The sequence below is a fragment of the Lontra canadensis genome, unplaced genomic scaffold (assembly GCF_010015895.1).
Source record: "Lontra canadensis isolate GAN:19392208 unplaced genomic scaffold, GSC_riverotter_1.0 scaffold154, whole genome shotgun sequence".
In the NCBI taxonomy this organism is placed as follows: Eukaryota; Metazoa; Chordata; class Mammalia; order Carnivora; family Mustelidae; genus Lontra; species Lontra canadensis.
In genome coordinates, this window is record NW_022631148.1 from 2,061,636 (window position 1) to 2,088,311 (window position 26,676).

Sequence of the window (26,676 nt, forward strand, 5' to 3'; positions counted from 1 at the left end):
TCTGTTCCTAATGCCAAGGAAGGGATGGTTTAATAGGGAGGATTCTATCTGTTGTACAGTGTGAAAGAGAATGGAAAATTTTGCAGATCAATAGTGTAAAAAAAAATTCCCATATTCTAACACTGATGAAACACTTAACAGTGGCTAGGCCTTTTGATAGGTGCTTTTGACAGCTTTTAATGTACTTTATCAAAGCCACAGTGTTTACAGATTCAAAAAAAGAATAGAAAGAACAACTATAAATCCCTAGTTTGTTTATTCTAGAGTATTTTTTTTCTCCAAAGTCTTATGCTACTTTACTAAATTTTTCAGATTTGTTACTTGACTGAAATTTTTTACTCCATGCGACTTCTTTTTTTCTTGACCTATGGTAAAGTCAACAAGAGAATAGAAATTCTTAAGTAGATATATCAGAGGGAGCAGTTGGGGAATAAAAGAGTGACTCCTGATTTTTTTTTAGCCCTATGAATGTACCAAAGCAAAGAGGACACCAACAAAAGAAAGAGACTAATTCACAACCTCTTTTTATTTGTTTTGTTTTGTTTTGTTTTTTGGCACAAAAAATAAACTAGAAATCTTGAAATTATTCTCAATTTGGTCTTTTTATTTTTAAATGTTCTTATAGGTCACAATTTTTATCATTTTTGTTTTGTTTGTTTGTTTTTTTACTATAAAGGAAACTTTTTCTTTTTCCTTACCAAGACTTGAACCATTTGAAGCAAAAACAGTAAACATTGTTTTATTTAACCTCAACAAAAGGGCATATGGTTAAGTTCTAAAGGTTTTGCTCTGGAGGTTTGATACCTACATTTATGTCACATGAGCATGTTATTTGTCGGGCATATACACCTCAGGTGATTTATCCATGTGGAAAGCTGGTAATTCCAATATTACTGTCCTCATTTTACAGAGAAACAAATAGGTAACAAGAGAGGCTTACTAAGTCACTTGCCTCAGGTCAAACGTATATGATTTATAGGTATAAAATTCAAGTTCAGGTCTTCCAGATCTCAGTCCTACTTTCTTTCAAATAAAACACAGTTGTCTGGAATATTTATATATATATATGTCTATATTATATATTTATGTCTATAGATAATTAATTCTTCTTCAGTCTTTTATTTTTTAAAAGATTTTATTTATTTATTTGAGAGAGAGAGAGAGAGAGAGAGTGAGAGAGAGAGCATGAGAGGGGAGAAGGTCAGAGGGAGAAGCAGACTTCCCACGGAGCTGGGAGCCCGATGTGGGACTCTATCCCAGGACTCCAGGATCATGACCTGAGCTGAAGGCAATCGCTTAACCAGCTGAGCCACCCAGGTGCCCCTTCTTCTTCAGTCTTAATGATTCCCTCTGTCCGTTAAGAAATAAAGTGTCAAATTTGCTAAAACCTTGTCTCACATGTAGAGACATATTTAAGCAACAATGCTCCTCTCTGCACATGGGAAAGATCAGGTCATTCTCCATGACTACACAACACTTTATGAAACTCTGACTATAACACTCCAGCCCGTGTTACTTCTCACAAATACCCCTTTCTCAAACTCACTTGTCATCTGGAGCTATTTCTTAACTGACCATACAGTAATGCCAGAGCATGGTATACCTGTTCTTGGGGGTGACTGTGTGTCCTAGTTTATGCATGGCTGTCTCAAATCCTAAGACAGAGAAACTTGTCCCACAATGTCTAGGCCTGGAAGATGATTTAACAGCACTTAGTTTACCAAAAATGATCAAGTTGGCATGTGTTGGTGAGAATTAAACATTTCAACAGAATCCAGACGAAATAATGTGTGGTTTATTTTGACAGTTGGACAGGAGCTAAGGCTAAGCCAGGGATAAGGATAGGAAAAGTATTGAGTAAATATTATTTCTAGTTTAAGACAAAGGGGGTTTTGAAGAAGGAAGCTAGGGCCAACAATTGTGCCTTAGGGGTAACTGATGTGAGAAGATGGAAAGGACACAGATTATAAATTGTCAACAGCAAACTTGGAAGGCATAAGAACTGAAAGGAGAAATGTAAGGCAGTCTGATGTTCTCAGTAGATGGAGTCTTGCTGATTTGTGAATAATTTTAAGGAATGTTAAGATATTCCTTTGTAAAGGATCTCATCATCGAGATTCTCTCATGAAGGTTAAATGCCATCTGATTATTTCTCAGATTTAAAACAAAATGGAAGTAAGTATATTTACCCTGGGAAATTAATGAGATAAATAGTATTTGGATCTGTTGTACAAAGACACTTTGCCTTATAAGGACTTTAATTTTTTTATTAATTTTTATTTTAGAGAGAGAGTGTGCACATGTATGTGCATGCATGATTTGGGGAAGGGGTGACGGAGAGGAAGAGAATCTTAAGCAGGCTCCACACCAAGTATGGAATAGCTTATATGGGCTTCCAGTTCTGTGAAAATTTCAGGCATTAAGTGAGGGAGTGATCTAACCCTTATCGAAGGCTATGATGCATACATTTTGATAGGGCTTCATGCCTTAAGTCTCCTAATGTAGTAAGTTTTAATAGATCTCTATGCCTTTGATACAAAAGAAAATGGGACTGAATAAGGGTTAAGCAACAATAGCAAGTCTTTTAGACTCTGCCTTCTCTCCTCATCCCACTTCACAATACTCTTTGCTAGCATAATATAGAAACGCCCCAAAATAGAACTGTTCATTAGCTGCAATGTGAAGATTGTCCTTGAGGCATTCTGTTCTTATTTTGGGGTTCACTTTCTTCTGTTCAGCTCTCCCCTGAGCTCTGCTTCCCAGTCTACTTGTACTTTCCTGATTCTTCTTGGGTCAGAAGAAAGCCACTTGATCTGATTTCTACAGAGGTAATTCCCTTCATGGATGTCATGTAAAGTGGGATGTAATGGGCTCAGGAAATGCAATTCAAAAGGTCACATTTGAAAGATAGTGACATATGGGTGAGAGATATTTGCAGGAAAAATAAACAACTCAATTGTTGAGACTGACAGTCTGGGTATGAGGGTAGCACTATGAAGAGCTGTCATTTCTATAAGGCTTTTTCTATCGCTAGTCCATAGTCTTAATATTTATTACTTGAAAATGGTGGCTCCAAGGTCAATTAAGTGTAGGAAATTCTTATTTCATTCATTCAAAGAATTCTGTTGAGTGCCTGCAGTGTGCCAGAGAGCTTCTGGGGGCTTGGTATAAGGTATTGAATAATACGAACAGAGGCTGTGTTTGTATGGAACTTAAATTCCCATGAGGAACCGATGGTTAATAAGCAAGTTAACTCATGAGTGAAAAATGTAATTGTGTTAGTAGTAAGTATGATGAACAACATTTTATTCAGGGGGCGTTGCAGAAGAGAACAATTGGAAATGGATGTGTGTGGTTGTTTGAAGCCCAGGTAGAATTTTACTTATGCTCAAGTTTAATCACATTATTTCCCCCAACCCTGTTCTTCTTATAAATAGGTTATCTAACACACGAATTTGCAGTGGGCACTGGGAACCATGCTGTAAATGTAGTATATCAATATTTTTTTACTATTGAAGGTGAAAAAAGAATGAAGTCTATAACTCCAAATATTTCTAAATGGAAAACATGTTATTTTGGAATACTAATTGTTATGGAGCAAGAAAGAACTGAGTCCTTATTTTTTCTAGCTGAGGTACATTTTTTAATCCTTAATAACGGCATGTCTCCTGCAATTGGATATGACACAATTTTAATAATAGTCTTAAAAGATGAAGGTGACACCAGGCTAAAGTTAGAACAATATGGTCCCAGGACTTGCCTGGTATATTGACATTTCTTTATCTGTATCACTAGGCAGAGGGATTGCCATATGGCCTTTCTGTTATTGAAGAAGAGAGTTTACTTGTGGGCAGATAATTGAATGGTTAAATGTAATGCCAGGATCTGGTGGTGTGTTTGTGGAGCATCAGCCTGGCCTGGATCCAGTGCAGCTTTGCCCCTGGGAAAAACAGATCACTGCAGGGGTCAGATAAGAATTCACTGGTATGGTGATTAGCTCCTGTCACTAGAGACACAGCCTCCAGGGTATGCACTTGGAATGATGCAAGTCTGCACATTTTGAAATTCTGTGCCATTTGAAAATATCACCCTGCCCTCTTTTAGCTCAAATTTATTACATGAAGGAAAACATCTTATTAAATGGTGTTTCTTCTAAGATGTGAGTTGGAAACGGTTTACAAATTAAGCTCAAAATACAGCCAAATGGTGGGCACAGTTCCATAAATTATTTATAAATAGATTATCTGCCTCCCCAACCCTGCAACCTTTCCCATTTAGGTCAAATTTGAATTCTTCTGCCATCTACAAGGTTTGTTACCTATTAAAGCCCTTGGACGCTTAGAGCAGATGTTTTAAATCTTTCTTTAAAAATCATTAGAAACTCTGAACCTATCAAAACAAATTCCCATTAAGTGCTTAGATGATTTGTTTCCAGAGCAGGTCCTGATTTACTTGGATCTGCTAAGTTGAAACTCTAATAAGTAAAAACCTGTAGCTCTTTTGTTGATGAAAGTTCATGTAAGCAGATCCTGGATGGGGCCAGAACTTTGGTTACCTTGACATTATCCTGGAATATTTATTGTATTATGTCCGCCTTCTACTTCCTGGGACCGTCAGTTAACTGCCTTTTGGAGGTCGCAAGGATGACATCAGGTTGAGTTCTGGAGGTAACCTGAACAAATTACTTGAGTATTAAACATCTTCTTATTAATTTGAATTACTATTTTTGAAATTATTGAAACATTCGAATCCCTTTACATATATACACAATTATGTATGTACATATATTAAGTATAATTATACTTAAAATGTATCAGTAGTTCATCTGTTTTGTCTATACTCACAAACTGTGCCTTTGGATAGAAAGCCTTAAGCTATCAACAGTTTTGGGCTGGATTTACTTTAATCGTTCTTTGCAAATTATCAAAATTTAAATGTCTGCCTAATGCAGGTCATGAGTTTAACAACTCTAAGAGTGTGTTTAAAGGCAGTGATTCAACATTGAACTGGGAGTCCAAGGTATGGCTCTGCCATATGGTTCTTGGGTTTGGTTAAAGCCTGTCTAGGAGTAGAAAAGAGAACTGAAAGACAATAAATGGGATATGTGGATATGTGAGCCTGGATGTTGGAGGAATAGCAGCCAAGCTCTAGCAGTGGCAATCTCTCATTTCTGGACGCAGGATTGGTACCACCATTGTCTGGGCCCAAGGTTCAATACTGCTTTCCTTGGATGAATTCAGTTTCATGGTTTAATTAAATTTAATTAAATGACCTGTGTGTGCACAGTGCAGCATTAGAAATTTGTGAAAATAGAATAAATTAGCTATCCTTAAGCATCCACATAAGGAGATAGAACCAACCTGAAATTTAAAAAAATGGCTAGGAAGCCAATTGAATTATTGCTGATATGCACCCTATGTTTATTGTTACAAATATCTAGGATGGTGAAGGTGAAAGGGACACTGGGGAGGAAGTAAGGCTGAAGGAAGGAGAATGGATTTCTTGACAACAGATGGCATACACAGAGGCAGGAGGAAGTCAGGAGTTTAGAAGAATAGAAAATAATCATGAAAATTAGTATTTCCCAAATATTCTCATGCTGGTACTTCTTTTGATGCTCATGAAAGTATTGAGAGGCAGGGTATATAACTCTTAGAAACACTGTAGAAGATGATGGTTAGTAGCTTGTGCTATGAATTCACTCACAGACTCACCCAAAGTGCACAAGCTCTCCAAGCATTATCCACCACATCAGAGAATCATTCCAGGTCTCATAAGTCTTTTGTGGGACATAAAAGAGGAAATCATGAAGCTCTTAGCACAGTACCCTCAAAATAACTCCACAACACATGCTAATTTTAACTGCTATTACACTGTTTAATTTTTGCAGGATTGAAGATTATATTAAGTCAGTAAGTATCATAAGTGGGACAGAGAGTGAAGTCTACTTGCTCTGATCCCATGGCTTCTCACTGTACTAGAGAGAACAAGGTGTGTGTTCTGGTAGTAAGAAATGGACTTGATGGCTGTGAAGGAGACATACAAAAAAAAGTGAGGTGATTTCTATGGGCAAAGTCTTGAACGTCTGATTGAGGTATGTATTAGTGGTCAATAAGAACTGTGATGAATTTATAGATTTTAGACAGAATGAGCATTATTATCTATAATAATGTATTATGCTTTTTAATATCTTAAGTCCTAAGATGGCTCAACGAACATCTGTTTGGAAGTGCAAAAATTTTATGCAGGTATTTCTGAACTGCTGTCTTTGAGAAGAACAGAGTCCCTTAGTTGGCTTCTTTGAACCCCTAACATACCAGTCATCTATCGTAAATGCCTCTTCTCCAGATGAGGAAATGGATGCCCGGAATGCTGAACAATGTCACAACACATTCTAGGAGTTAGAGGAATAATTTGAAATAAAACCCAGCTCTCCTGATTCTGAGACTATGTTCTTTCTACTTTATTAGAGCTACTAAAACATTATCGAAGTTCTTGGGCTATAGATTGGGGTTAGCCCATATTGTAGATTGCAAACAGTGTCCCGGAAGCTGTGTACCTTGTTTAGTAAAAGGGATAATATGAAGAGCATGTCTTTGGGTTTTAGAGGAGGCTAAGAGAACCTTATTTTATATTCCCATTTAAAGTAGTGGTCTCTAATGTGTTCCCACCTAAGGGCAGACAGCCTCTGCCTAAGTATCCAGAGCCAGGAAAACTTTACTACTAGAACTTTACTACTGGAGCAGTACTTTCCCTGTATCATTTGGGATCAATTAAGGTGGAGCTGTTATGAGATTATACTGTTAGCAGCTGGTGGCCATATTAGTGGCTGGAGAAAAAAGCAGGTCTGAGACACAGTGTAAAACTTGTCCAACACACTTAGTGATTACTAATTAAAAACATTCTTTTGTAGATTTTCTATCTCAGAGTGTTGTGCTTTTATCAGCCCATAGTAAACGAAGAATCCAAACAACGTGACTGAATTCATTCTTTTGGGCATTAATTACAGAGAACCCGGAGCTGCGGAAAATACTCTCTGCTCTGTTTCTAACCATGTATGTGTCCACAGTGTTGGGAAACCTACTCATTGTGGTAACTGTGATCACAAGTCAGAGTCTGAGATCACCTATGTATTTCTTCCTTACTTGCTTGTCCCTCATGGATGCCACCGACTCTTCTGTCATTGCCCCGAAGATGATTGTGGATTCTCTCTCCAAGACCACTACCATCTCATTAGAAGGCTGCCTGACCCAGCTCTTTGCAGAACATTTCTTTGGTAGAGTGGGGATCATCCTTCTCATCGTGATGGCCTATGACCTCTATGTGGCCATCTGTAAGCCCCTGCACTACACGACCATCATGAGCTCTCATGTGTGCTGTCTGCTGCTGGGAGGGGCCTGGGTGGGGGGGAGTTCTCCACGCAGCAATACAACTTCTCTTCATGTATCAAATACCCTTCTGTGGCCCCAATGTCATTGGTCACTTTATGTGTGATTTGTTTCCCTTGTTGAAACTGGCCTGCATGGACACGCACACCCTGGGTCTCTTAGTCATCCTCAACAGTGGGGTGATGTGTGTGACCGTCTTCCTTATCCTCATCACCTCCTATGTGGTCATCCTCTGCTCCCTGAGGTCTTGCAGCTCTGAAGGGCAGCGCAAAGCCCTCTCCACCTGTGGCTCCCACCTCACTGTGGTCATCTTGTTCTTCGTGCCATGCATTTTCCTATATGTGCAGCCTGTGGCCACTTACCCCATAGACAAGGCAATGGCTGTGTCCTTTACCATTGTTGTGCCCATTTTAAATCCATTGATCTACACCCTGAGGAATGCTGAGGTAAAAAATGCCATGAGGAAACTGGTGAAACGAGGGACCCTGGCTTACATGCTAAGGAAAGATCTTTCCTACAAGGATAATGAGTTCCTGCAAGTCCCATTCATTCCAAATCATTGGGCACCCCACAGCCAATGGCATCATTTATGTGTGCCATTCAGATTAAGATACTATAATCAAGTTATTTCCTAATTCTCTACTACAGTTGCTTCAACCTTGTTTTTAGAAGACTCTGGGAACTCTTTTTCCTCTTCCCTTTTTTTTTTTTAATTAATTCAAGTCTGGTTTTCAATAATTCCGGTCCTGGTTCAGGGCTTTTGTTTGTTCTTACTCTGCTTGCTGCTGAACTCTTTCCCAGAGCTATTGCTTGGCTGGCTCCATCTCATTTTTTTTTTCTATATTTAACTCCTTAAGGTGAAGTTTCCACATCTCTCTCTCTCTCTCTCTTTCTTTCTTTCTTTCTTTGTTTTTTTTTTTTAAAGATTTCTATTTATTTATTTGACAGAGAGAGATGACAAGTAGGCAGAGAGGCAGGCAGAGAGAGGAAGAGAAGCAGGTTTCCTGCTGAGCAGAGAGCCTGATGCGGGGCTTGATCCCAGGACCCTGTGATCATGACCTGAGCTGAAGGCAGAGGCTTTAACCTACTGAGCCACCCAGGCACCCCTCCACATCTCTTTAAACACGTGTCTCCTGATGTTTTCCCCTGGGCATTCCCCTTAGTTATTCTCTGCCTCTTCATTTCTGGATTCATTTTACATGTCCTCATTTTGCCTCATGTCAAAAGAGAAGAAAAAGCCCATGGCAGCATAAATAACTGGTTGTGAGTAAAAAATTTAGGATTATAATGTTTCTGTTTTAATTTTAGAATTACAGAACTGGAAGTATCTTAATGATATTCCTAGCCTCAAATGTTTGTACTCTGTTTGGGAATTTTTCTAGTGTCAAAAGTAGGTCCAAAAACTCCATCTTCTGTTACATAGGTAAGAGCTGTTTTTACCATTTGTGTTGAAATTATTACCTATCAGTTTGAATACAAATTTCTTCTCTTAACTCTTATAAGTTCATTCACATTAAATAGCTTTCTTGTTAATCATATTACCTCAGAGTTCAGTGCCTGTATTCCGTTTTTTAAAATTTTTTCACAATTTTAAAATATTTTTATTTTGTATTTGACAGAGAGAGAGAGAGAGAGAGAGAGAGATCACAATTAGGCAGAGAGGCAGGCAGAGAGAGAGAGAGGAGGAATCAGGTTCCCTTTGGAGCAGAGAGCCCAATGTAGGGCTGGATCTCAGGACCCTGGAATCATGACCTGAGCCGAAGGCAGAGGCTTTATCCCACTGAGCCACCCAGGATTCCCCAGTGCCTGACTTTTTTTTTTTTTTTAAATTTTATTTTTTATAAACATATATTTTTTTCCCCCCAGGGTTACAGGTCTGTGAATCTCCAGGTTTACACACTTCACAGCACTCACCATAGCACATACCCTACCCAATGTCCATAACCCCACCCCCCCAACCCCCCTCCCCCCAGCAGCCCTCAGTTTGTTTTGTGAGATTAAGAGTCACTTATAGTTTGTCTCCCTCCCAATCCCAACTTGTTTCATTTACTCTTCTCCTACCCCATTAACTCCCCATGTTGCATCTCCTCTCCCTCATATCAGGGAGATCATATGATAGTTGTCTTTCTCTGATTGACTTATTTCGCTAAGCATGATACCCTCTAGTTCCATCCACGTTGTCGCAAATGGCAAGATTTCATTTCTTTTGATGGCTGCATAGTATTCCATTGTATATATATACCACTCTTCTTTATCCATTCGTCTGTTGATGGACATCTAGGTTCTTTCCATAGTTTGGCTATTGTAGACATTGCTGCTATAAACATTCGGGTGCACGTGCCCCTTCGGATCACTACGTTTGTATCTTTAGGGTAAATACCCAGCAGTGCAATTGCTGGGTCATAGGGTAGCTCTATTTTCAACATTTTGAGGAACCTCCATGCTGTTTCCCAGAGTGGTTGCACCAGCTTGCATTCCCACCAACAGTGTAGGAGGGTTCCCCTTTCTCCGCATCCTCGCCAGCATCTGTCATTTCCTGACTTATTAATTTTAGCCATTCTGACTGGTGTGAGGTGATATCTCATTGCGGTTTTGATTTGTATTTCTCTGATGCCGAGTGATATGGAGCACTTTTTCATGTGTCTGTTGGCCATCTGGATGTCTTCTTTGCAGAAATGTCTGTTCATGTCTTCTGCCCATTTCTTGATTGGATTATTTGTTCTTTGGGTGTTGAGTTTGCTAAGTTCTTTATAGATTCTGGACACTAGCCCTTTATCTGATATGTCGTTTGCAAATATCTTCTCCCATTCTGTCAGTTGTCTTTTGGTTTTGTTAACTGTTTCCTTTGCTGTGCAAAAGCTTTTGATCTTGATAAAATCCCAATAGTTCATTTTTGCCCTTGCTTCCCTTGCCTTTGGCGATGTTCCTAGGAAGATGTTGCTGCGGCTGAGGTCGAAGAGGTTGCCGCCTGTGTTCTCCTCAAGGATTTTGATGGATTCCTTTCTCACATTGAGGTCCTTCATCCATTTTGAGTCTATTTTCGTGTGTGGTGTAAGGAAATGATCCAATTTCATTTTTCTGCATGTGGCTGTCCAATTTTCCCAACACCATTTGTTGAAGAGGCTGTCTTTTTTCCATTGGACATTCTTTCCTGCTTTGTCGAAGATTAGTTGACCATAGAGTTGAGGGTCTATTTCTGGGCTCTCTATTCTGTTCCATTGATCTATGTGTCTGTTTTTGTGCCAGTACCATGCTGTCTTGATGATGACAGCTTTGTAATAGACCTTGAAGTCCGGAATTGTGATGCCACCAACTTTGGCTTTCTTTTTCAATATTCCTTTGGCTATTCGCGGTCTTTTCTGGTTCCATATAAATTTTAGGATTATTTGTTCCATTTCTTTGAAAAAAATGGGTGGTACTTTGATAGGAATTGCATTAAATGTGTAGATTGCTTTAGGTAGCATAGACATTTTCACAATATTTATTCTTCCATTCCAGGAGCATGGAACATTTTTCCATTTCTTTGTGTCTTCCTCAATTTCTTTCATGAGTACTTTATAGTTTTCTGTGTATAGATTCTTAGTCTCTTTGGTTAGGTTTATTCCTAGGTATCTTATAGCTTTGGGTGCAATTGTAAATGGGATGGACTCCTTAATTTCTCTTTCTTCTGTCTTGTTGTTGGTGTAGAGAAATGCGACTGATTTCTGTGCATTGATTTTATATCCTGACACTTTACTGAATTCCTGTACAAGTTCTAGCAGTTTTGGAGTGGAGTCTTTTGGGTTTTCCACATATAGTATCATATCATCTGCGAAGAGTGATAGTTTGACTTCTTCTTTGCCGATTTGGATGCCTTTAATTTCTTTTTGTTGTCTGATTGCTGAGGCTAGGACTTCTAGTACTATGTTGAATAAGAGTGGTGATAACGGACATCCCTGCCGTGTTCCTGACCTTAGCGGAAAAGCTTTCAGTTTTTCTCCATTGAGAATGATATTTGCGATGGGTTTTTCATAGATGGCTTTGATAATATTGAGGTATGTGCCCTCTATCCCTACACTTTGAAGAGTTTTGATCAGGAAGGGATGCTGTACTTTGTCAAATGTTTTTTCAGCATCTATTGAGAGTATCATATGGTTCCTGTTCTTTCTTTTATTAATGTGTTTTATCACATTGATTGATTTGCGGATGTTGAACCAACCTTGCAGCACTGGAATAAATCCCACTGGGTCGTGGTGAATAATCCTTTTAATGTACTGTTGAATCCTATTGGCTAGTATTTTGGTGAGAACTTTTGCATCTGTGTTCATCAAGGATATTGGTCTGTAGTTCTCTTTTTTGATGGGATCCTTGTCTGGTTTGGGGATCAAGGTGATGCTGGCCTCATAAAATGAGTTTGAAAGTTTTCCTTCCATTTCTATTTTTTGGAACAGTCTCAGGAGAATAGGAATTAGTTCTTCTTTAAATGTTTGGTAGAATTCCCCCGGGAAGCCATCTGGCCCTGGGCTTTTGTTTGTTTGGAGATTTTTGATGATTGTTTCAATCTCCTTACTGGTTATGGGTCTGTTCAGGCTTTCTATTTCTTCCTGGTTCAGTTGTGGTAGTTTATATGTCTCTAGGAATGCATCCATTTCTTCCAGATTGTCAAATTTGTTGGCATAGAGTTGCTCATAATATGTTCTTATAATTGTCTGTATTTCTTTGGTGTTAGTTGTGATCTCTCCTCTTTCATTCATGATTTTATTTATTTGGGTCCTTTCTCTTTTCTTTTTGATAAGTCTGGCCAGGGGCTTATCAATCTTATTAATTCTTTCAAAGAACCAGCTCCTAGTTTTGTTGATTTGTTCTACTGTTTTTTTGGTTTCTATTTCATTGATTTCTGCTCTGATCTTTATGATTTCTCTTCTCCTGCTGGGTTTAGGGTTTCTTTCTTGTTCTTTCTCCAGCTCCTTTAGGTGTAGGGTTAGGTTGTATACCTGAGACCTTTCTTATTTCTTGAGAAAGGCTTGTACCGCTATATATTTTCCTCTCAGGACTGCCTTTGTTGTGTCCCACAGATTTTGAACTGTTGTGTTTTCATTATCATTTGTTTCCATGAATTTTTTCAATTCTTCTTTAATTTCCTGGTTGACCCATTCATTCTTTAGAAGGATGCTGTTTAGCCGCCATGTATTTGGGTTCTTTCCAAATTTCCTCTTGTGATTGAGTTCTAGCTTCAGAGCATTGTGGTCTGAAAATATGCAGGGAATGACCCCAATCTTTTGATACCGGTTGAGACCTGATTTAGAACCAAGGATGTGATCTATTCTGGAGAATGTTCCATGTGCACTAGAGAAGAATGTGTATTCTGTTGCTTTGGGATGAAATGTTCTGAATATATCTGTGATGTCCATCTGGTCCAGTGTGTCATTTAAGGCCTTTATTTCCTTGTTGATCTTTTGCTTGGATGATCTGTCCATTTCAGTGAGGGGAGTGTTAAAGTCCCCTACTATTATTGTATGATTGTCGATGTGTTTCTTTGATTTTATTAATTGGTTTATATAGTTGGCTGCTCCCACGTTAGGGGCATAGACATTGACAATTGTTAGATCTTCTTGTTGGACAGATCCTTTGAGTATGATATAGTGTCCTTCTTCATCTCTTATTATAGTCTTTGGTTTAAAATCTAATTGATCTGATGTAAGGATTGCCACTCCTGCTTTCTTCTGATGTCCATTAGCATGGTAAATTCTTTTCCACCCCCTCACTTTAAATCTGAAGGTGTCTTCGGGTTTAAAATGAGTTTCTTGTAGGCAACATATAGATGGGTTTTGTTTTTTTATCCATTCTGATACCCTGTGTCTTTTGATTGGGGCATTTAGCCCATTAACATTCAGGGTAACTATAGAGAGATATGAATTTAGTGCCATTGTATTGCCTGTAAGGTGACTGTTATTGTATATTGTATCTGTTCCTTTCTGATCTACTACTTTTAGGCTCTCTCTTTGCTTAGAGGACCCCTTTCAATATTTCCTGTAGAGCTGGCTTGGTGTTTGCAAATTCTTTCAGTTTTTGTTTGTCCTGGAAGCTTTTAATCTCTCCTTCTATTTTCAATGATAGCCTAGCTGGATATAGTATTCTTGGCTGCATGTTTTTCTCGTTTAGTACTCTGAATATATCATGCCAGCTCTTTCTGGCCTGCCAGGTCTCTGTGGATAAGTCTGCTGCCAATCTAATATTTTTACCATTGTATGTTACAGACTTCTTCTCCCGGGCTGCTTTCAGGATTTTCTCTTTGTCACTAAGACTTGTAAATTTTACTATTAGGTGATGGGGTGTGGACCTATTCTTATTGATTTTGAGGGGGGTTCTCTGAACCTCCTGGATTTTGATGTTTGTTCCCTTTGCCATATTGGGGAAATTCTCTCCAATAATTCTCTCCAATATACCTTCTGCTCCCCTCTCTCTTTCTTCTTCTTCCGGAATCCCAATTATTCTAATGTTGTTTCGTCTTATGGTGTCACTTATCTCTCGAATTCTGCCCTCGTGGTCCAGTAGTTGTTTGTCCCTCTTTTGCTCAGCTTCTTTATTCTCTGTCATTTGGTCTTCTATATCACTAATTCTTTCTTCTGCCTCATTTATCCTAGCAGTGAGAGCCTCCATTTTTGATTGCACCTCATTAATAGCTTTTTTTATTTCAACTTGATTAGATTTTAGTTCTTTTATTTCTCCAGAAAGGGCTTTTATATCTCCCGAGAGGGTTTCTCTAATATCTTCTATGCCTTTTTCGAGCCCATCTAGAACCTTGAGTATCATCATTCTGAACTCTAGATCTGACATATTACCAATGTCTGTATTGATTAGGTCCCTAGCCTTTGGTACTGCCTCTTGTTCTTTTTTTTGTGGTGAATTTTCCGCCTTGTCATTTTGTCTAGATAAGAGTATATGAAGGAGTAAGTAAAATACTAAAAGGGTGGCAACAACCCCAGGAAAATATGCTTTAGCCAAATCAGAAGAGATTCCAAATCGTGAGGGGGGGGGGGAGGGGATAAAAAAGAGGTTCAGAAAGAAAAGAAAAAAAAAAGAAAAAAGAAAAAAGAAACAAATACAAAAAAGAAAACCAATAAAGAAAAAAATATAAAAAGGAAAAAAATATATATATTAGATAAACTAGTTAAAAAACGTTAAAAAGGAAAAGGGTAAAAGTTAAAAAAATTTAGCAGAAGAAGAGAAAAAAAATTGAAAAAGAAAAAAAAAATTAAATTAACTGCAAGGCTAAAGAATCATGGGGAGAAAGCCATGAGTTCCGTGCTTTGCTTTCTCCTCCTCTGGAATTCCGCTGCTCTCCTTTGTATTGAAACTGCACTCCTCGTAAGTGAACTTGGTCCTGGCTGGGTTTCTTGTTGATCTTCTGGGGGAGGGGCCTGTTGTAGCGATTCTCCAGTGTCTTTGCCCCAGGCAGATTTGCACCGCCCTTACCAGGGGCCGGGCTGAGTAATCTGCTTGGGTGTGCTTTCGGGAGCTTTTGTTCCCTGAGCGCTTTCCGTAGAGTTCCGGAGGACGGGAATGAAGATGGCGGCCTCCCAGTCTCCGGCCCGGAGGAGCCAAGAGCTCGGGGCCTCACTCCTCAGTGCGCCCTCAGAGAACACCACCCAATTACTCCCGTCTGCCTGGCCTCCAGCCGTGCTCCGAGCTGACCGAGCCTGTGACCGGTTCAAGGTAAGCCCGAGCTGTGAGCTCACTCCTCGCCTCTGTCTCTGTAGCGGCTTCCCCGTTCTAATACCTGCAAGCTCTGCGACACTCAGACACCCCGATCCTTCTGTGACCCTGCGGGACCTGAGGCCGCCATCTGGCCCCGCGTGGGCTTCACCCCAGTTAAGCCTCTGGAGCGATGTCCCTCAGTGGAACAGACTTTTAAAAGTCCTGATTTTGTGCTCCGTTGCTCCGCCGCTTGCCGGGAGCCGGCCCCTCCCCCCAGGGTCTATCTTCCCGTCCCTTTTGGATTCACTTCTCCGCCAGTCCTACCTTTCAGAAAGTGGTTGATTTTCTGTTTCTAGAATTGCTGTTCTTCTCTTCGATCTCCCGTTGGATTTGTAGGTGTTTGCAATCTTTAGATAAGCTATCTAGCTGATCTCCCTCAACCTGAAGTAGTCTCAGCTGCTACTTCTCCGCCATCTTGACCCAGTGCCTGACTTCTTAACAGTGACATCTGAAACAAGTTTTGATCTTACTCCCTTTTTATAGGAACTTGCTGTTACTAATATTAGCTTATAAATCATATGATTCTCTCTCTATTAGAACTGAACATTTCAGTACTATCCATGATACAATTGCATAGCAAAATAGAGTAAAATGGTGTCTTAGTTTGGAGAAGAATATCTTCTTAAAAAGTTATTGCAAGCATGAAATTAATGGAAAAACATTAGATGAACTTGCTACCTATTTCACTGAGAAAAATTAAATCATCAGAAGAACATTTCCACAGAGTCATGACTATCAATCTACCAGCATCTGTTCAAATATATACCACCTTCCTACCTTCTCCAATAAACACATAACATTGCTCCTATCCAAAGGCAACCAATCTCTTTACAATCTGTGTTCTGAGCCTCACCTCCTTATCATTTACATAAAGGCATCTCTTATTTCACCTATATTTCCCTTACTAATGGATCATTTGCTTCAGCAAAGAAGCAGTCTGTCATTTCTTTTATTTTTAAAATGAAATATTCCCTTGGTCTTATTTCCTTTATCACATATTAGTCCATTTCATTTCCTCCTCTTTGTAGCAAAACCTAAGAGGTTCTTTAATGCGTGTTTCTCAATTCTTTCTATTCTCTTTAAACATTTTCCAGGGATACTTCAGTACCTAACACTGAAAATGCTCTTTTCAAGGTCACCAGGGACATCCATGTCCCAGGTTTGAGTAGTCTTTCCTCATTTCTTATCTTATGGATTCCATCATTAATCCCAGTCAGAAGACTGAAGAATCTTTCTGTGTTCTAATCATACAATAAGCAAATACAAAAGTACCTCCTATTTCCCTGCACTTCTAGAACCCCATCAATAATTTACTCTATCTCACCCTGGGTAATCACCTAGGCAGTGGTCCTTTGGGAAATTTGGCTGGCTTTGCCCAGTAAGGCCCTGATTTTTGAGACACCATTTTCTATGATGAATTAATAACACCCCTTCACCAGAATGACAAAGTATATTTTCATTAAAATTGATAAACTTGATTCTTAAATTTGTATGTATGTGTAGCTATGTTTGAACATCCTTGACAATAAAACCAGTGTGAGGGACATAAAGATAGGGGACAGGATCTTCTACAAACCAGAACATACCATAAAGCTCTGCTTTGTAAACAATTTGCTGTAGGCCTGTTAAAGAACTTTAATGAAAGAAAGAAATGACCCAGAGATTAAGCCATCTATCTTTGGAAACTTGGTATAGATTTTGTATACTAATAAATGATGAAGGCATGATTTTAAATCTGAGGGTAGAATAGTTTATTGGATCAATTCTAGAAAGGCAAATTGCTATTTATCTCCCTCTACTCGATTCCCCTCATTTCATACTTTCTTTGTGCCTGTCTCTGTCTCTATCCTCTCATTTTGTTTTTGTTTTTATTTTATTAAATTTATTTATTTTTTAATAAACATATAATGTATTTTTATCCCCAGAGGTACAGGTTTGTGAATCGCCAGGTTCACACATTTCACACCACTAATCATAGTGATGTCCTCCCCCCAGCAACCTTCAGTCTGTTTTTTGAAATTGAATCTTTTATGGTTTGTCTCCCTCCCAATACCACCTTCTTTCTTTTTTTCTTTTCCTACCCCACAACCCCCCAACATTGCATCTCCACTTCTTCATATCAGGGAGATCATATTTGTCTTTCTCTGAATGACTTATTTCGCTAAGCATAATACCCTCTAGTTCCATCCACGTTGTCGCAAATGGCAAGATTTCATTTCTTTTGATGGCTGCATAGTATTCCATTGTGTCTATATACCACATCTTCTTTATCCATTCGTCTGTTGATGGACATCTAGGTTCTTTCCATAGTTTGGCTATTGTGGACATTGCTGCTATAAACATTTGGGTGCACGTGCCCCTTCGGAGCACCACGTTTGTATCTTTAGGATATATACCCAGTAGTGCAATCACTGGGTCATAGGGTAGCTCTATTTTCAGTTTTTTGAGGAACCTCCACACTGTTTTCCAGAGTGGTTGCACCAGCTTCCATTCCCACCAACAGTGTAGGAGGGCTCCGCTCTCTCCCCATCCTCGCCAGGATCTGTCATTTCTTGACTTGTTAATTTTAGCCATTCTGACTGGTGTGAGGTGGTATCTCATTGTGGTTTTGATTTGTATTTTCCTGATGCCGAGTGATGTGGAGCATTTTTTCATGTGTCTGTTGGCCATCTGGATGTCTTCTTTGCAGAAATGTCTGTTCATGTTCTCTGCCCATTTCCTGATTGGATTATTTGTTCTTTGGGTGTTGAGTTTGCTAAGCTCTATATAGATTTTGGATACTAGCCCTTTATCTGATATGTCATTTGCAAATATCTTCTCCCATTCTGTCAGTTGTCTTTTGGTTTTGTGAACTGTTTCCTTTGCTGTGCAAAAGCTTTTGATCTTGATGAAATCCCAATAGTTCATTTTTGCCCTTGCTTCTGTTGCCTTGGCGATGTTCCTAGGAAGTAGTTGCTGAGGTTGAGGTCAAAGAGGTTGCTGCCTGTGTTCTCCTCAAGGATTTTGATGGATTCCTTTCTCACATTAAGGTCCTTCATCCATTTTGAGTCTATTTTCGTGTGTGGTGTAAGGAAATGATCCAATTTCATTTTTCTGCATGTGGCTATCCAATATTCCCAACACCATTTGTTGAAGAGGCTGTCTTTTTTCCATTGGACATTGTTTCCTGCTTTGTCAAAGATTAGTTCACCATAGAGTTGAGTGTCTATTTCTGGGTTCTCTATTATATTCCATTGATCTATGTGTCTGTTTTTGTGCCAGTACCATACTGTCTTGATGATGACAGCTTTGTAATAGAGCTTGAAGTCTGGAATTGTGATGCCACCAACTTTGGCTTTCTTTTTCAATATTCCTTTGGCTATTCGCGGTCTTTTCTGGTTCCATATAAACTTTAGGATTGTTTGTTCTAGTTCTTTGAAAATAATGGATGAGATTTTGATAGGGATTGTATTAAATGTGTAGATTGCTTTAGGTAGAATAGACATTTTCACAATATTTGTTCTTCCAATCCATGAGCATGGAACATTTTTCCATTTCTTTGTGTCTTCCTCAATTTCTTTCAAGAGTACTTTATAGTTTTCTAAGTATAGATTCTTAGCCTCTTTAGTTAGGTTTATTCCTAGGTATCTTATGGTTTTGGGTGCAATTGTAAATGGGACTGACTCCTTAATTTCTCTTTCTTCTGTCTTGTTATTGTAAAGAAATGCAACTGATTTCTGTGCATTGACTTTATATCCTGACACTTTACTGAATTCCTGTACAAGTTCTAGCATTTTTGGAGTGGAGCCTTTTGAGTTTTCCACATATAGTATCATATCATCTGCAAAGAGTGATATTTTGACTTCTTCTTTGCCTATTTGGATGCCTTTAATTTCTTTTTGTTGTCTGATTGCTGAGGATAGGACTTCTAGTACTATGTTGAATAGCAGTGGTGATAACGGACATCCTTGCCGTATTCCTGAACTTAGCAGAAAAGCTTCCAGTTTTTCTCCATTGAGAATGATATTTGCAGTGGGTTTTTATAGATGGTTTTGATAATATTGAGGTATTATCCCTACACTTTGAAGAGTTTTAATCAAGAAGGGATGCTCCACTTTGTCAAATGCTTTTTCAGCATCTATTGAGAGTATCATATAGTTCTTATTCTTTCTTTTATTAATGTATTATATCACTTTGATTTGCGGATGTTGAACCAACCTTGCAGCCCTGGAATAAATTCCACTTGGTCGTGGTGAATAATCCTTTTAATATACTGTTGTATATAATTGGCTAGTATTTTGGTGAGAATTTTCGCATCTGTGTTCATCAAGGATATTGGTCTGTAGTTCCTTTTTTGGTAGGATCCTTGTCTGGTTTTGGGATCAAGATGATGCTGGCCTCATAAAATGAGTTTGGAAGTTTTCCTTTCATTTCTATTTTTTGGAACAATTTCAGGAGAATAGGAATTAATTCTTCTTTAAATGTTTGTTAGAATTCCCCTGGGAAGCCGTCTGGCCCTGGGCTTTTGTTTGTTTGGAGATTTTTGATGACTGTTTTAATCTCCTTACTGTTTATGGGTCTGTTCAGGTTTTCTATTTCTTCCTGATTCAGTTGTGGTAGTTTATATGTCTCTAGAAATGCATCCATTTCTCCCAGATTGTTGAATTTGTTGGCGTAGATTTGCTCATAGTATGTTCTTATAATTGTCTGTATTTCTTTGGTGTTGATTGTGATCTCTCCTCTTTCATTCATGATTTTATTTATTTGGGTCCTTTCTCTTTTCTTTTTGATAAGTCTGGCCAGGGTTTTGTCAATATTATTAATTCTTTCAAAGAACCAGCTCCTAGTTTCATTGATTTGTTCTATTGTTTTTTTAGTTTCTATTTCATTGATTTCTGCTCTGATCTTTATGATTTCTCTTCTCCTGCTGGGTTTAGGCTTTCTTTGTTGTTCTTTCTCCAGCTCCTTTAAGTGTAGGGTTAGGTTGTGTATTTGAGACCTTTCTTGTTTCTTGAAAAAGGCTTGTACTACTATATATTTTCCTCTCAGGACTGCCTTTGTTGTGTCCCACAGATTTTGAACTGTTGTGTTTTCATTATCATTTGTTTCCATGAATTTTTTCAATTCTTCTTTAATTTCCTGGTTGACCCATTCATTCTTTAGAAGGATGCTGTTTAGTCTCCATGTATTTGGGTTCTTTCCAAATTTCCTCTTGTGATTGAGTTCTAGCTTCAGAGCATTGTGGTCTGAAAATATGCAGGGAATGACCCCAATCTTTTGATACCGGTTGAGACCTGATTTATGTCCCAGGATGTGATCTATTCTGGAGAATGTTTCATGTGCACTAGAGAAGAATGTATATTCTGTTGTTTTGGGATGAAATGTTCTGAATATATCTGTGATGTCCATCTGGTCCAGTGTGTCATTTAAGGCCTTTATTTCCTTGTTGATCTTTTGCTTAGATGATCTGTCCATTTCAGTGAGGGGAGTGTTAAAGTCCCCTACTATTATTGTATTATTGTCAATGTATTTGTTTGATTTTGTTATTAATTGGTTTATATAGTTGGCTGCTCCCACGTTAGGGGCAGAGATATTTACAATTGTTAGATCTTCTTGTTGGACAGACCCTTTGAGTATGATATAGTGTTCTTCCTCATCTCTTATTATAGTCTTTGGCTTAAAATCTAATTGATCTGATATAAGGATTGTCACCCCAGCTTTCTTCTGATGTCCATTAGCATGGTACATTGTTTTCCACCCCCTCACTTTAAATCTGGAGGTGTCTTCGGGTCTAAAATGAGTTTCTTGTAGGCAGCATATTGATGGGTTTTGTTTTTTTATCCATTCTGATACCCTGTGTCTTTTGATTGGGTCATTTAGCCCATTAACATTCAGGGTAACTATTGAGAGATAAGAATTTAGTGCCATTGTATTGCTTGTAAGGTGAATGTTACTGGATATTGTCTCTGTTTCTTTCTGATCTACTACTTTTAGGGTTTCTCTTTGCTTGGAGGACCCCTTTCAATATTTCCTGTAGAGCTGGTTTGGTGTTTGCAAATTCTTTCAGTTTTTGTTTGTCCTGGAAGTTTTTAATCTCTCCATTTTCAATGATAGCCTAGCTGGATATAATATTCTTGGCTGCATGTTTTTCTCATTTAGTGCTCTGAATATATCATGCCAGTTCTTCCGGCCTGCCAGGTCTCTGTGGATGGGTCTGTTGCCAATCTAATGTTTTTACCCTTGTATGTTACAGACTTCTTTTCCCAGGTTGCTTTCAGGATTTTCTCTTTGTCACTAAGACTTGTAAATTTTACTATCAGGTGACGAGGTGTGGACCTATTTTTATTGATTTTGAGGGGCATTCTTAGCATCTGCTGGATTTTGATGTTTGTTCCCCTTGCCATATTAGGGAAATTCTCTACAATAATTCTCTCCAATATACCTCATTCTCCCCTCTCTCTTTCTTCTTCTTCTGGAATCCCAATTATTCTAATGTTGTGTCGTCTTATGGTGTCACTTATCTCTCGAATTCTCTCCTTGTGGTCCAGTATTTGTTTGTCTCTCTTTTGCTCAGCTTCTTTATTCTCTGTCATTTGGTCTTCTATGTCACTAATTCTTTTCTGCCTCATTTATCCTAGCAGTAAGAGCCTCCATTTTTGATTGCACCTCATTAATAGCTTTTTTTATTTCAACTTGGTTAGATTTTAGTTCTTTTATTTCTCCAGAAAGGGCTTTTTTATCTCTGGAGAGGGTTTCCCTAATATCTTCTATGCCATTTTCGAGCCTGGCTAGAACCTTGAGAGTCGTCATTCTGAACTCTAGATCTGTCATATTAGCAATGTCTGTATTGATTAGGTCCCCAGCCTTCAGTACTGCCTCTTGTTCTTTTTTTTGGTTGAGTTTTTCTGCCTTGTCATTTTGTCCAGATAAGATTTGCTTTCTCCTTCTCTGGAATTCCGCTGTTCTCCTTGGTGAGTGAAGTTGGTCCTGGCTGGATTTCTTGTTGGTCTTCTGGGGGAGAGCCCTGTTGTGTGATTCTCAAGTGTCTTTGCCCCAGGCGTGATTGCACCTCCCTTACCAGGGGCTGGGCTAAGTAATCCACTCGGGTTTGCTTTCGGGATCTTTTGTTCCCTGAGCACTCTTGTAGAGTTCTGGAGGACGGGAATGAATATGGCAGCCTCCCAATATCCAGCCCGGAGGAGCCGAGAGCTCAGGGTCCCATTCCTCATTGCGCCTTAAAGAAAAAAGCACCCAAATGCCCCTGTCTCCCTGGCCTCTGATAGCGCTTGTAGGAAAACGCTCAATTGGTCGCACTTGGAGAAAAGTGCTGGTTGCTTCCCTCTCTGTGGCCTCCGGCCGCGCTCTGCACTTACCCAGCCTGCGACCAGTTAAAGGTAACCCCGAGCTGAGAGCTCACTCCTCGGCTTTTTCACTGTAGCTGGCTTCCCCACTCCAATACCTGCGAGCTCTGTGACACTCAGACACCCCCTGTCCTTCTGTGACCCCGTCGGACGTGGGGTTATGCTGACCCTGCATTGGCTTCCCCCCCGGTTTAGCCTTTGGAGCGATGTCCCTCTGTGGAGCAGACTTTTAAAAGTCCTGATTTTGTGCTCCATTGCTCCGCCGCTTGCTGGGAGCTGGCCCCTCCCCCTGTGGTCTATCTTGCCATCACTTTGGATTCACTTCTCCGCAGATCCTACCTTTCAGAAGGTGATCAATTTTCTGTGTCTGGAATTGTTGCTCTTCTTCTCTTTGATTTCCCATTGGATTTGTAGGTGTTTGCAATGGTTAGATAAGCTATCTAGCTGATCTCCTGCTACCTGATGTCATCTCAGCCTGCTACTTCTCCGCCATCTTGACTCCTCCTCCTGTCCTCTCATTTTTGATTTGTAAAGCTGTTTTTTGAAACTTCACCTAATATTTACACAAATAGCATGTTTGTTATATTATCTGTCTCCCCCACCTTCACACTATTATTTCGGTGTTACAGCTTTCATTTCCTCTAACAGAATCAAATAATTAGTTATGGAGAAAACAGGGCGTGGAATAAAGTAGAAGATGCCAAGTGTGGTTTGAAGTAGGGTCCAGAGTTCCAGGATTAATTGCTGGAGTCCTGCTGTTGAGTTATGTGTTTAGAAGATCATCTTCTCTGGGAATGTGGTCCTGGTCAGATGGTTCTTCTGGTCAGGGAATCTCTCTAAAATATCAGTGAAAAGATAATAACACTTGTTCCTTAACACCACAGGTGAATAACACCTGTCCCTCAATACCACAGGTGAAAGTGCTTCTGCAAGTTCATTTTTCTGATGAATCACTTCAATGCTGCTTATTTTTGTCAGATGTGAATAGACATAAAAATAGGTAGTATACAGGAGTGTGTAGAATAACAGACTCCTGGGTATGCAGGAGGGATATGTCTCTGAAGGGACATTATGAACTAAATCTAAGTTTCCCTCAAGCTTCAATCCCAGGGCTACCTAGATTCAGAATATATAGTCCTGACATTCCGTCTCTTTTAACAAAAAAATGGAAAAGAGAAAAAGTCCTTTAATTTTTAAAAATTGTGTCCTTTAGTTTTAAAATGATGACATATATAGCTTAAGTACTGAGGAATAAAAAGTAGATTTTAGATTAGTCTATACATCTTTGCACATTATTCATAAAATTTTTTAATCTTTAATAAGCACCTGTTGCTACTCTACTTCCAACACATTATAGGTCCTTGTGGATTCATATTGTACTTCATCCCAGTATTTAGTAAACACATGGGCACTTTTTCTGAATGCTGCACAGAGATTTTGTATTCTATCCCAGTGCACAGTTTTGAATTCCTGAATATGAAGGGAATAGAAAGCATCTTCAAATGGAAACCCAGAAGAATTTGGAAAGGAGAAAAGAAAAAACTTTAATTGGTTGGAGACATTAAAGTTTTGCAAATACTTGATCAGATTAAACCACAGGAAACTGTGTCTTGAAAAATCATACTGATGGGAAATTGCCAAAGCCTGGTGAGAACAGAGAAGCAATTCCATAGGGTAATGACCTTTCAGGGAAACTTCTTTAAATTACAGTTGGAAATCAAGGAGGAAACTTTTCTTTTTTTTTTTTTTTTAAAGATTTTTATTTATTTATTTGACAGAGATCACAAGTAGGCAGAGAGGCAGGCAGAGAGAGAGAGAAAGAGAGGAGGAAGCAGGCTCCCTACGGAGCAGAGAGCCCAATGTGGGGCTGGATCCCAGGACCCTTGGATCATGACCTAAGAAGAAGGCAGAGGTTTTAACCCACTGAGCCACCCAGGTGCCCCAAGAAGGAAACTTTTGCTTCTTTACTTTTTTCCTGGAGACCATGTTGAAGATTGATAAGTAGTGGGGAACATTCTCTACCTTGTCAGCCAGAGTTACTCTTCCTCTCCCTCTTACATATACAAGTAAGACTTGGGACACGCTTCACATATTGGGTACCATTGAAGGGGCTTTTCTCTGTGCAGTATAGGAGATTGCTATCATGAGAACTTTCAAGAAACTGACAAATGCTGAGATTTATAAAGCACATTTTTGCATTTTCAGGGAGAATTTTAAAGTGTGAAATAGTAGTTAAAAAAATGGTGTTGTCCAGCTACCAAGTTTAATGCAAGCATTAGTCTGTCACTTAGCTGTGTACCCCTGGGCCAGCTGTATAACTTTTTTTCACCCTAAATCTTCATTTTTAATGTAGATCATATATAAAAAGTCTCAAAGGATTTGGAAACAAAATAATTCATGTGGTGTTCACAAGACAGCACTTGACACAATAATATGTTATCAATAAATAGCAGCTGTTAGAAAGCAAATGTTTTTTAGAGGTTTAGGAGTACCTAATACATCAAAGCTAATGAAATTAGAACTTATTTAGTTTTTCATCTTCAGGTTAAATCCAAATGCTGATGTAATGCAACATATACCTATTTAGGTCCTAGTCATGTAATCCTATTTTTTATTCTTTCTAATTATATTCACATTCATCATTCATCTTCTAATGCTGTCTCCATCATGATATTTTAGGTTAAAAGGTGAACTTCTTTGCAGCTGTAAGGAATACTGATGTATAAGAAGGCAATTTCAGTGCTGTTTACTATTTACAATGTTATTATATATAATACACATTCTATAGTCCCACAACAAATGCCTAAAAAATGGCACAGGGAAGGACCTTAAGAGTAAGCAAGTTTCTTATTCAAGCCACAGAACAGAGGCTTCTGATTTTAAATATGTCCTCTTAATCTTCTTTAAGTGCATTTGAGGCCAAAAGTAACATTAGATTTCTGTCTCAGAATATTTCAAGAATATTTAAATGGCTGAATCTTTGCACTGCTTTGGTGCTGGTTGTTGGGGTTTGTCTCTCTTAAAGTGAACTAAATCACTAAGATAATAGGGAAAAAGAAAGCTCAGGCATCGCTTAGGGAGGACACAACTGGAAAGACAGAAAGTTTTTTATTTTGTTTTTTCTTTCAATTCCAGAACTAGTAAGAGTACAAAACATTTATAGGAATCAGCAGAGAAATATTGAAAAAAGAGAAAGGTGAACTAAGGAGCATGTATTTTCCCGATTATAGGAAATAGAATACACTTAGTTAGACAGACAAAGAATAAATCTTTTTATTGCTAAAGTAAATAATGATCGTGATAAAAAATACAGTAGATTTTAGGGAGAATAATAATGGAGTTTTAATCTATTCTTTTAATTAGTTTTTTATATATATATATATATATATATATATATATTTAAAAGACATTCATATGTGGCTAATATGTACTAATAAGCGCATATAATCTTAAATTTAGCCTGAAATAGGATTATGGGATATTACTTACAATGGTGACCATACTATTAATTCCTCATATAGTTTTGCTTGTTTGTTTCTTTTTTCCTTAATGTCCTCTGCCACAGAACTAATGGATATGGATATAAGCAAGATGTCAGAGAAAGAATTCAGGAGAGCAATCATAAAGTCAAGAGCTAGGCTTGAATAAAGTTAGTGACAATAGAATCTCTAAGGGAAGAAATGAGATCCAATCAGGTCAGACTAAAAAATGCTGTGAATGAGTTGCAGTCTAGGGGCATGGGGGTGGCTCTGTGGGTTAAGCCTCTGCCTTTGGCTCAGGTCATGATCTCAGGGCCCTGGGTGGAACTCTGCTCAGCAGGGTGCCTGCTCCCCCCCCCCCCCACCTGCCCATCTCTCTGCCTGCCTCTCCTTCTATTTGTGATCTTCCTTTGTCAAATAAATAAACAAAATCTTTAACAAAAAAAATGAGTTGCATTCTAAACTGGATACTCTAACTGTCTGGGTAAATGAAACAGAAGAGAATCAGTGATCTCGAAGATAAGCTGAGGGAAAAGAAGGAAGTTGAGTAAAACAGAGATGGGCATCTAGAAGCACATGAAGAAAGGGTTGGAGAGATTAATGAAGACATTAAACGTTCCAATGTCAGATTTCTTGGGATTCTCATATAGTTTTAAAAATATACTTGAAAGTTGAAACAGGAATTTCTATTATTTTCAGAATGATTGATGCTAGAATTAGTTTTGTGCCAAA

General features: G+C 38.7%; 1 pseudogene; it reads left to right on the forward strand.

Annotated features, from left to right (window-relative positions):
- Window positions 1-4,506: 4,506 nt before the first annotated feature.
- LOC116859395 lies at window positions 4,507-8,023 on the forward strand (annotated as a pseudogene).
- The last annotated feature ends 18,653 nt before the right edge of the window (window positions 8,024-26,676 follow it).